Source organism: Moschus berezovskii, chromosome 23, assembly GCF_049115385.1.
Source record: "Moschus berezovskii isolate FMDL1 chromosome 23, NW_MosBer_1.0, whole genome shotgun sequence".
NCBI lineage: Eukaryota > Metazoa > Chordata > Mammalia > Artiodactyla > Moschidae > Moschus > Moschus berezovskii.
Window position 1 is genome coordinate 39,103,686 of NC_142482.1, and position 12,910 is coordinate 39,116,595.

Genomic DNA, 12,910 nt, shown 5'->3' on the forward strand with positions numbered 1-12,910 from the left:
AATACTGGAATAGACATTTTTCCAAAAAAGACATACAGACAGTCCTAAAGAGATGCTCAACATCACTAATCATTCAGTTCAGTTCAGTTCAGTTGCTCAGTTGTGTCCGACTCTTTGCGACCCCATGAATCAAAGCATGCCAGGCCTCCCTGTCCATCACCAACTCCCGGAGTTCACTCAAACTCATGTCCACAGAGTCGGTGATGCCATCCAGCCATCTCATTCTCTGTCGTCCCCATCTCCTCCCACCCCCAAATCCCTCCCAGCATCAGAGTCTTTTACAGTTAGTCAACTCGTCGCATGAGGTGGCCAAAGTATTGGAGTTTCAGCTTTAGCATCAGTCCTTCCAACTAACACCCAGGGTTGATCTCCTTTAGAATGGACTGGTTGGATCTCCTTTCAGTCCAAGGGACTCTGAAGAGTCTTCTCCAGCACCACTAATCATTAGAGAAATACAAATTAAAACCACAATGAGATATCACCCCACACCTATCAGAATGATTATCATCAAAAAGAACACAAATAACAAATATTGGCAAGGATGTGGAAGAAAGGGAAATTCTGTAAACTGTTAGTGGGGATGTAAATTGGTGCAGCCGTTGTGGAAAAACAGTGTGGACGCTTCTCAAAAAACTAAAAGTAGAACTACTATGTGACCCAATAATTCCACTCATGGATACATATTCAAAAAAATAAAACTAATTGGAAAAGATATACACCCCAATACTCATAAGCATCATTATTTATAATTGCCAAGGTATAGAAACAACCTAAGTGTCCATCAACAGATGAATGGATAAAGAAGATGTGATACACATATACAGTGGAATACCACTCAGCCATTAAAAAGAATGAAAGTTTGTCATTTGCAAGGGTGGGGATTAAGAGGCACAAATGGCTACATATAAGATTAAGTACAGCACGGGGAATACAGCCAATATCTTGAAATAACTATACATGGAATACAACCTTTACAATTATGAATCATGTTGAATACCGGGAACTTTTATTGTACATCAACTACACCTCAATGAAAAAATACAATCACACGGAGGGAGTCAGGGCTTCAGCATATGGATTCTGGGGGCCACAACTCAGTGCATAACAGGGGTCTCCTGTGATGTGTGTTTGTGACCCACCAGTTGGTCTTGGTTTCCTGGGCCTCTCCTCTCTCAGCGCCACCCCGAACTCTTGGTTTTGCCACCTAAGCACAATGGACAGGCTGTGTCTGTGTCTTACCCACCATCAACTGCCTCTGATGTCTCTTGGGCCAGGGAAGGGGGTCCGTCTAGACTGTGGGGTCATGGATGACTGCTGTCCAAATTACAGCCGTGGCTCAGTTGCCGCATGGGGGCTCCGGGGAACCCTTCCTTGGCTTGTGAGCCCCATATCTGCTCAGACTGCTATAATGGAATATCATAGAGGATGAGAAGTCCAAGATCAAGGTGTCAGCAGATTTGGTGTCAAATGAGGGCCCTCTTCCTGATTCACAGATGGCTGTCTTCTCACTGTGACCTCCCATGTGGAAAGGGAAAGGGAGCTCTCCGGAGCCTCTCTTTTATAAGTATGCTTATACCATTTATGAGGGCTCCACCCTCATGACCTGACCTCCCAAATGCCCTACCTCCAAATACACTGGGGATTTGGTTTCAACACAAGAATTTCCCTGGTGGCTCAGAGGTTAAAGTATCTGCCTCCAATGCAGGAGACCCAGGTTCGATCCCTGGGTTGGGAAGATCCCTGGAGAAGGAAATGGCAACCCACTCCAGTAGTCTTGCCTGGAGAATCCCACGGACAGAGGAGCCTGGTAGGCTACAGTCCACAGGGTCGCAGAGTCGGACACGACTGAGCGACTTCACTTTCACTTTCAAGAATTTCTGGGGATATAAACATTCAGTCTATGGCTCTGAAGCCCTGGATCAGTCATCAGCGTAGAACTGAGACTTGGGGCTGGAGTTGCCCAGCTCCTAAGTTCAGGGGTGGGGGTAGCAGGGAGCAGGGCCTGAGGGGTCCAGTCTGAGGATCTGGGTGGTTGGGTCCCAGAGAGGAAGGAGGTGGACTCATCCCAGGGTCCTCTAGAAGTGAGCTGTGGAGGGTGTAGGGACTGCTCCTAAGAAGTGGGCATTTTTGGTCATCTGGGTCTCATTGCTGAGGTCCCTGAAGACCATGGTGGTGTCCAGCCCCCACAGCGTGCTGAGCACATGATCCCCAGGCGCCCCTTGACCTGGCATGGAGGCTCTGGTTGTCTAAGGGAGGGAGGGATAACTGAAGAAAGGGACAAGCCATTACTTGAGGCTGGGCTCAGACATGGCAGCGAGGTCCTAGTGCAGGAAGTGGGACCCTGGAAACCACGGGAATTTGATGCCAGAGTTGGTCCCCACAGGGACAGCCCAGCACCCGCCTTCACTCTCTATGGCCCAGCTCCCAGAAGCCCTCTCCAAACACAACCCGCAAGTGTCCCCTAGACCAGCCTTTCTCAGGTCACGCTCCTCCCTGGCTCCTTCCTCTCTCCTCCTTGTAACCTTCCACTCCCTAATGTCCTTATTTCTGCCCTACCCTCACTTCCCATGGAGCATCGGCTCCTTCCTGAACCCAGCTCCCTGGGGGCTCTTTCCACTCCAGGATCCCATCCCCTGTCCTGAAACGCACTGGACTGATTCCCAGGTGCAGAGGTCCTCCAGCTCGAGGCAGCAGCAGGAACAAGCAAGCGATAAGGATTCAGGAGGCCTAGGTCCCATCTCAGGAGACTGAGGGCACCAAGTTTTTTGTGGGGTCCATATGGGACCTGGGAACCAGTTTTTATGGCCTGGAGGCACTGTGCTTTGAGGCAGAGTCCACGGTGACTCAGTGGGAAGGAAACGTGTGTCAGTGTGGAATTTGGGAAACACCTCATACTCCTAAAACTGACAGAGGATGAAGGCCCCCTTTTGTGTTTAAAGCTGTATTCTGGTTCTGGGAGCCGCCAGACACCCTGGGAGGGTCCTGGCTGAAGAGAAAGAGAGCTACGTCTCCTGTCCTGAGCCCTGTGGCCACACGGGGGCGCCAACACACTGCTCTGCGTGGCCTGGAAGGGTCTGGGCTCCAGATTAGTCAGAGATGGCTGACCTCAGGACTGTACCAATGTGGGGAAACAGCTTCTGAGCAGCTCTGGACTCACTGGTGTCAGGGTCAGGGGTGGTCCAGGGACTGAAGGAGAATAGAGTTCTTAGGCTAACTCTGAGGCTACCATCCCTACCCTGTGACTCTCCTGCCTCTTGGTGACAACGCCTGGGAAACAGAAGATAAGCGTTTTCTCCTCTATTTGTGTTCAGTACTCCATGATGTAGCAACACTGTCTGTATAAGTTTTTTCTCAGGAAGAATACCTGAGAAGTTGATGAAATGCTCACCTCTGACGGAGGACCTAGGTGCCAGGGATCTGGGGAGGGAGGAAATTTTTCCACTTGCAAATCCTTTGGAATAGATTGAATGATTTTTGAAAAGTATGTTAAAAGTCCGTCTTGCGGGAGGGTACATGTGTATATCTATGACTGACTCATGTTGATGTTTGGCAGAAACCAACACAATTATATAAAGCAATTATCCTTCAATTAATAAATAAATGCATTTTAAAAACAAAACAAACAAAAACCTTCTTGGGAATTCCTTGGCAGTCCAGTGGTTAGGACTTTGCACTGTCACCGCAGAGCGGCCCAGTTTCAATCCCTGATCTGGGAACTAAAATCCCACAAACCACAAAACGCACACAAACACACAAATCCCTCTCAGTAACAATAAGGAAAAATACAAAGAAAATCAAATCTATAAAAGAAAAATATCTTTCTCATTTATGAGCCTTTTTCCTATTTACTTGCAGTGCACACGCTGTGGTCCTGTGATATGATTCAGGCCTCACACGTGTAGTCCCTCCAGCACTCGCAGGGTGTTCACACCTCAGGGCCATCCAGGCTGTTCTCTGGCCTGAGAACTTGACCCCCAGACAGCACTTCACTCCCTGACATTCTCTTCAGCAGTCCTCACTGAGAGCCCCTCCCTGCGTGGCTCACCGCATCTGGGTCTCCAGCCTCCCTCTACCTACTGCCCTGCATTGATTTTATTTAAACCCTAGTTGTTTGTTGCTAAGTTATGTCTGTCTCAGTGGCCCCATGGACTGTAGTCCACCAGGCTCCTCTGTCGTGGGATTTTCCGCGCAAGAAGACTGGAGTGCATTGCCATTTCCTTTACCAGGGGATCTTCCTGACCCAGGGATTGAACTTGCACCTTCTACATTGGCAGGTGGATTCTTTACCACTGAGTCACCTGGGAAGCCTCACATCATAGTCACTAATACACATTTTCAAGTGTCATTATTTAGTTGTTTATTTTCTCTCCTTCCTCTAGAACATAAGCTTTATGAACACAAGTGTAGAGACTTTGATTGTTCTCAGCTGTATTCCTATCTCCTTGAATAGTGCCTGGTTGTTGCTTTAAAAATACTTGTTGAGGGAATGAATGGGTGAGTGAATGATTGGGTGAGTGAGTGAATGGGTGAGTGAGTGAATGAGTGAATGAATGGGTGAGTGAGTGAATGGGTGAGTGAATGATTGGGTGAGTGAGTGAATGGGTGAGTGAGTGAATGAGTGAATGAATGGGTGAGTGAGTGAATGAGTGAATGAATGAATGGGTGAGTGAATGAGTGAGTGAATGAAGGAATGGGTGAGTGAAGGAATGGGTGAGTGAATGATTGGGTGAGTGAATGAATGGGTGAGTGAAGGAATGGGTGAGTGAGTGAATTAATGAGTGAGTGAATGAATGAATGGGTGAGTGAAGGAATGGGTGAATGAATTAGTGAGTGAGTGAATGAATGGGTGAGTGAATGAATGAATGAGTTAATGGGTGAGTGAGTGAATGAATGAATGAGTGAATGAGTGAGTGAGTGAATGAATGAATGGGTGAGTGAATGAATGAATGAGTGAATGAATGAATGGGTGAGTGAGTGAATGAGTGAGTGAATGAATGAATGGGTGAGTGAAGGAATGGGTGAGTGAGTAAATGAATGAATGAGTGAGTGAGTGAGTGAAGGAATGAGTGAGTGAATGAATGAATGGGTGAGTGAATGAATGAATGGGTGAGTGAGTGAAGGAATGGGTGAGTGAATGAATGAATGGGTGAGTGAAGGAATGGGTGAGTGAGTGAATGAATGAATGAGTGAATGAGTGAGTGGGTGAATGAGTGAGTGAGTGGGTGAGTGAATGCACAAGCAGCCTGGAACACGCACAGACACACACTGCCACACACATACTGTCACCCACACTGACACATACACACGGAGAACACACTCACATGCACACATTGTCACAGTCACACATTCTCACGTGCACGTACTCTTGAAGCCTAATTTTCATTCAACATTAGGTTGTGGCTATTTCCTATGCATTATTATTTCTAGAAGTTTTCTTCAACTTATTGTGAAACATTTCAAAGATATCTCAAGTTTGAAAGAATAGTACAATAGCCACCCTAGATACAGTGATCTTAATATTTTGTCATATTTTCTTTGTGTATGTAATAAATTGTATTTCCATGATTTTTGCTGAAATCCTTGAAAATCACTTGCCAACATCATGACCCTTATCCATAGCTATTTCAGTGTCATCTCTTGAAAAAGAAACTGTCTTCAAACAATATTATTATCATACTGAAAAATAACTAATTCCCTAACATAAAATGTCTAATATAAAATTCTCTTAATTATCCTCCACGTGTCTTTCATTTGGAGACAGCAATGCTTGGTTGTGCTATCCCTGAATTTTCCTTCTCTTCCCTCTCCCCAGCCCCTAATGACAACTCCAAAGGAAACTGAAAAGTAGACACTTTTTTTTTTTCCTACTTCTCTTGCAGCTTTTTGACTCAGTTTACATAAATCATCTCTTGTTTGGGAACAACATCTCAATGTCTACATAACATCCCACAGTGCGGTGAGCATCTTGGGACAGTTGGGAGTTGGGACACAGTTGTCCTGGGCCTTCTGTTCTCCTCATGAGGGCAGAAGAGGGGCCCCTGTGCCAGGGTCACCCCTGGTTCCCCGAGAACTCACACCTCCAACAGCAGGTGTCAAGGCGGACCTGAGCCCTCAGGGTGAGAGTGAATTCACGTAATCCTCAAAGACCCCTCCTCCCCTTCAGGCGTTCCATCCCATAGTCAGGGGATCCAGAGGGGTCCACACACAGGAACAAAGACCCAGCCACCTCAACCCTTGTCACCTCCACCATCTTCTTCACCCCAGAGCCCAAGTGAAAGCCCCGAACCCCTGATCCTCTCCACCTTCATCTCCCTGTCAGCTGCCTCGACCCACCAGGACTAATCTCAATATGCCCTTTCCCTGTTGGTCTTAGTCACGACAAGCCCCCAAGTAGTCTGGCCTCTCATCTGTGTCAGAGGCTCTGCACACCTCTATTCTGTCTCCTCTTCCACTCCTCCTCAGCTCCTGAGTGTTTCCATAGCCCCCCCAAGAGTTCGCAGACGTTGACCAGCAAAATCTCCAAAGTCCTCCTTCAGGACGTTCCCTTCACCTCACAGCTCTGACAGAAATCTGGGTCTCCCCGAGAACACGGTCCCTCCAAAGTCCTCTGATACTGTTTCCTCGTCCATGGAGCTTGTACCCCTGTACCCGGGTGTGGGTGGGGTCCTTCTCCTTATGACTCCCTACAGACCTTTCTCCCACCCCTTCCCTAACATCCTCTGGTCTGACATCAGGTTAGAGCCCCCGCTCTGCTCGTTGTGGGCCTTCCCCATGGACACCCAAGACCGTTCCCCTCATTCCTCCTCTGTCACAGCTCCTGACTCACCATCACTGACTCTGACAATGTTAGCTCCTTGGTCTCGGGTGATTTTAACATGAGACGTGTAGGCTGAACAGTGGCCCTCAGCGTGGTCCATGGCCAAATCCTTGAACCTGTGACTTTCTGTCTACACAACTCTGGGTTTCACAAGGTAGGAGGTCTCAGTTCCACAAAGGGAACTCTTACATGGGGACATGACAAGGGTCCCATTGAACCATACCCTATGACTGCCACCCGCGAAGCTTGGATTCCATGTGCCTGAAGACCAGCTGCTGAGAGCAGGGGTCCTCTCTTCTCTAGGCAGGAGCGATTGAGTCTGGTCCTCAGGAGAGATGGAGTTGCTGCTACATAACTGGTGAGAGACTTGGGTGCCTGCTGCTTCTCCCTTGTCCCAGTGAAACTACGAATGTTAGGTGCGGTGACCCAGTCTGAGAAGGGTTTGATTTCCAAGGATCCAGACGCCTCAGGTAGGAAGATTTAGAACATATCCCCCAGGTGAGGCACAAGGGCCCCTGCTCCTGTGCTGTTAGATCCAAGGCAGCATTTATGCAGAGACCTTGCTTCCCACGGGCTGTTCCCAGAAAATGACAGGTCGCAACAGTGACCCTAAGGGAGGTTCATTTCCGGGAGACACAGGGCTCCTCCTAAAGCCATCTGTGGCTCAAGGACTCTTCCGTGGCCTTGCTCAACTTCACTTCCGTTGCCTAGGGGTCTAGGAGAGTCCAATGAACCTTCTCTCCTGTCCGCCTCTAGGGATCAGATTGCATCTTCGTTCTGCGGGCTCTCCCAGTGTTTTCTGCCTGCCTCGTTCTCTGACAAGCGTTTCCCCTGATCAAACACTGGCGAGTTCAGTCTCAACTTGGCAACTGCTTCTTGGAGGACAGGGACTAACAAGATCATTTTCATTTGTGCACCAATAGCCTATTACTTATTTCATCTTATAAAACCTTTCTCTTTACAGCTTCTCTGACCAACATCTGCTTTATTTCGCTTGTCTTTTAGGTATCTGTTTGAGTTATATTTGTTGCTTTAAGACACTAAGTTTCAGGATAATTTTCTGTTCAATAAAGCTAAGCAATAAAGCTCTCTTAAGTCTTTATTATTCCATGGATATTGTCTAAATCTATTTCCTTGCATTTTAAAAATGCTATCTCTACTTAATATTTCTAATTGCTCTCCTCTTGTTCTCTCTTTTACTAATTTGGACTTTTTTCTTTCTTCTCCTCCTCCTCAGCTTTCTTCCTCCTTCCTTTCTTTCTTTTTAATTTGAGGACTCCAAATATATAAATTAATACTATATGGTGTGCTAAAAGGAAGCATTCTCTGGACCGATAGGCTGAAAGTGTGATGCCATTTATATATCCATTCCTTTTCTTTCTTCTTTTTTTAAAAAATAATTTTATTTATTTATTGGCTGTGCTGGGTCTTTGTTGCTGCACGGGCTTTGCTCTAGTTGCAGTAATCAGGGGCTATTCTCTAGGTGCGGTGCACAGGCTTCTCATCTCGATGGCTTCTCCTGTTGCGGGGCACAGGCTCTAGGGCACTCAGGCTTCATTAGTTGTGGCACGTGGGCTCAGGAGTTGTGGTTCCTGGGCTCTAGAGAACAGGCTCAATAGTTGTGATGTACAGGCTTAGTTGCTCCACACGTGCAATCTTCCCAGACCAGGGATTAAACCCATGTCTCCTGCATTGGCAAGTGGATTCTTTACTGCCGAACCACCAGGGGAGCCCCGACACATTCTTTTTCAATTAACACGACATTGCAATTCAACTATACTTCAAAAAAAAAATAAAATTTAAAAGTACAATGCCAGATATACGGAATAAAACTAAAAGAAATAAAGTTATTGTTAGAGTCAGAAAAATATGCCAGGGTGATCTGCACTGCAAGTGACTTGCAACACAGGAAGTGGGTTTTACCTCTTGTTTTCTGCCTTTCTGCTGAAAACAGCTTCCTCTGGAACAACCACATAAACAGCATGAACACTTACACAGCCCTAGTGAAAATTTAAATTGATAGTAGAGCTTCGGAAATCAAATTAGCCTTATCTAGAATGGTTACAGTACATATATCTCACAACCCAACAGTCTTACTCCTGATCATTCACTCTGGGGGGTTGCTGGCCTATGTGTCCCAGGAGACACGTACACTAATGTTTATGGCAAAAACTGAAACACCATATGTTCATCCAAAGGAAAATAACTGTGGTACAATCATAAACTGAAGCGTTTACAGCAGTAAAATGAGTGAATCTTTCTATCAGTTATCAGATAACTCACCCATAACACTTGAGTCACAGAAGGATACAAGCTGCATGTGTTCACTGAACAGGAAGGTCAAAAACAGGCCGAACTAAATAACATTTGGTTTGGGGGTATATGCACTTACTCTCGGAGAAGGCAATGGCAAGCCACTCCAGTACTCTTGCCTAGAAAATCCCATGGATGGAGGAGCCTGATAGGCTGCAGTCCATGGGGTCACTACAAGTCAGACATGACTGAGCGACTTCACTTTCACTTTTCACTTTCACACATTGGAGAAGGAAATGGCAACCCACTCCAGTGTTCTTGCCTGGAGAATCCCAGGGAAGGGGGAGCCTGGTGGGCTTCCGTCTATGGGATCACACAGAGTCGGACACGATTGAAGTGACTTAGCAGCAGCAGCAGCACTTACTGTAAAATCATTAGAGAAACTCAAAGGGACAGTAAACACAGATTTCAGGATAGAGGTTATATATGGGGGATGGGATTGAGAAGTGGTATGCAGGATCTTAGTGCCCCAAGTAGGGATCAAACCCATGGTTGCTGCAGTGGAAGCGTGGAGTTCCTGAACCATCAGATAAGTCTCCTTAGCTTCACATCTTATCTCAGAGGTGGGTCCCGAGGAATATCAAAACTCTTTAAACTGATATTTTTGAAACTGGAGTTTGTGAACCATTCCAGATTATTTTTTCAATGAAAGGGAAAATTACATACCAAAGTTTATTTCAAGGATCCTTAATAAGTAAGACCTACTCACTTACTTACTTACTCACTTACTTACTTACTCACTGTGAGTAAGACCTATTCACAGTGGAACTAATGCGTAGCCAAATGTCGTGAACTGTATTAGAGAGAGAGGATCCAAGATGCCATAGAAATATCTTTGTCTTGGTCATTTGTTCTTTTGTTCACTGGCATCGCTGTTTATTTTCTGCTGCACAATGTTTAATATGATGCTTAAGGTCTTGTGATGGCTTAGACACGTCACTTACACTAACTTCACATTCACCTGGCTTAAACACATTTACAGAACAAAAAAGTGCATTTTGCTCAGTGTAAATTAAGCTGGAAAAATATAAAGAAATATCTTTGATAATATTACCTGATGAGATTTCATTTTAACTAGAAAAATAAGAATCTCATGGGAGGGAGATGGGTGGAAAGTTTAGGAGGGTGGGACATGAGTGTACCTATGGCTAATTCTTGTTGATGTATGACAAAAAACTCACAAAATACTGTAAAGCAATTATCCTTCAATTGAAAGGAAAGAAAAAAAAAAGAAAAATAAGAATCTCTTACTTTAGTCTCCCTCCCCACTCCGAGCTTAGTATCATGACAACAGTTTTTATGTGACTCATTAGACAGGAAAGGCTAATTTTGATCTAGGAACAAAGTTTTACCTAGATCAGAATTGTCCCTTGGACTGCAAGGAGATCCAGCCAGTCCATCCTAAAGGAGATCAGTCCTGGGTGTTCATTGGAAGAACTGATGTTGAAGCTGAAACTCCAGTACTTTGGCCACCTGATGCGAAGAGCTGACTCATTTGAAAAGACCCTGATGCTGGGAAAGATTGAGGGCAGGAGGAGAAGGGGATGACAGAGGATGAGATGGTTGGATGGCATCACCAACTCAATGCACATGGATTTGGGTAGACTCTGGGAGTTGGTGATGGACAGGGAGGCCTGGAGTGGTGCGGTTCATGGGGTCGCAAAGAGTCGGACACAACTGAGCAACTGAACTGAATTATCCATAGCTACCTAATTATTTACATATAGCTACTATATGTTTTCAGTGTATAGAATTTGCAGGGAAATCTTAGAGACCTTGGGGTATCTCACTTCTCTGTCCCAAACTTTTATTCGTAGTAATAGTCACTCAGTTGTGTCTGATTCTTTGCGATCCCACGGACTGTAATCCACCAGGCTCCTCTGTCCATGGGATTCTCCTGGCAAGAATACTGGAGTGCATTGCCATTCCCTTCTCCAGAGGAACTTCCCAACCCAGGGTTTGAACCCTGGTCTCCTACATTGCAGGCTGATTCTTTATCGTTTGAGCTACAGGGAAGACCTGCAAACTTTTATTATTACGTTCCAAAAAGAAGTTTGAAGCACTCAAGAATAATTGACTAAAGGAAGCATTTGATTTACAAAATCCTGAAAGAATATTTAATTTTGATTTTAACATGTGGGTAAATTCTTTGATATTCCTCCCTTCCAGAAGTGGAGCTTCATTTTCAGCTCTTGAGTTTGGGTTGGACTTGGTGATTTACTTAAATTTTTTTTGTTTGGCTGCACCAGGTCTCAGTTGCAGCATGTGGGATCTAGTTTCCTGACCAAGGTTCCAACCTGGGCGCTCTGCATTAGGAGCATGGAGTCTTTGCCACTGGACCACCAAGGAAGTCCCAATGATTCACTTATAACTGAGAGAGCAAGCTGATGTAATGGTGTGTGACTCTGGGCCTATGACATCAAACACATTGCAGCTTCCATCTTGGCTGCCCTCTCTCAGATCACTTGCTCTGGGGGAAGATAACTACCTAGTCATTAGCTGCTTTAAGGAAAGTTTATGGCTCGGAACTGAGGCCTCCCAGGACCATCCAGGAGGGAAATGAGGCCTCTTCCAACAGTCATATGGATGACCATATTTAATGTGAATTTCTTGCCCCAATTAAGCCTTTGGATGATGCAGCCCTGGCTGACAGCTTCATCACAACCTATGAGAGGCCCTAACCAGAATTAACATAAGCCTCTCCTGCAATTCTGATTCTGGAAAACTGTGGAACATGATAATTATTTGTTTTTTAAAATTCTCACTTTTACAGCAGTACACAGGTATTACAGCATCCAAAGAAAATGATGGATTATTGCATTTTATTTTTGATCTGTTGTAAATTAACAATAGGATGTTAAACATAGGGCTTCCCTGGTGTATCGGATGGTGGAGAATTTGCCTGCAATTCAGGAGACCTGGGTTCGATCCCTGGGTCAGGAAGTTCCCCTGGAGAAGGAAATAGCAACCCACTCCAGTATTCTTGCTTGGAGAATTTCATGGAGAGGAGACTGGTGGGCTATAATCTGTGGGGTCACCAAGAGTCCGACACAACTAACTTTCTATTAAACATACCATTTAGTTTTAATATTTAAGAAGAATTCCTATGGTTAAATGGACAGAAAGCATGTTTTTACTATTCACAAAATTTTATTTATTTGAATTTCCATTACCAACTGTAACCCAATTAAACCCAAAGGAAGAACAAGGCTATATTAGGCAGATTCAAAGACAGCCGGTGATAACCAACTGCTGGTTATTCACCTTCTCCCAGCTGTTTGATCAATAACTAATGCAAGTGGCACTGTGAAGGGATTTTTTGTATATAATTAAGGTTCATATCAGTTGAGTTTACAACAGGGGATGATCATGGGTAATCCAGACCTAATCAAGTGAACTCTTGACCAGACTAAGTTATTACTGAACAAAGAGTGAAAAGGATTCAGTGTGAGGGAGGGCTTGAAATGGAGGGGCCCACATAGCAAGACATGCTGGTGGCCAGAGGCACTGAGAGCAGCATTCTACCGACCTCAAGAAAGGAAATGGGGACCTCAGTGCTACAGCGAGAAGAAACAAAATTCTGCAAAGAGTTCTGCGTGAGCTTGGAGGAGGACCTTAAGCTCTAGTTGCAAACACAACCTCCTGAAATGCTGAAGAGAGTCTCTTTCCATACCGCACCTGGACTTCTGATCCACAGAACTGTGAGCATTGAAATGGCTCTTGTTAGAGCCCACTGCATTTGTGGTAATATTTTATGCAGCAGTAGAAAACTAATGTACA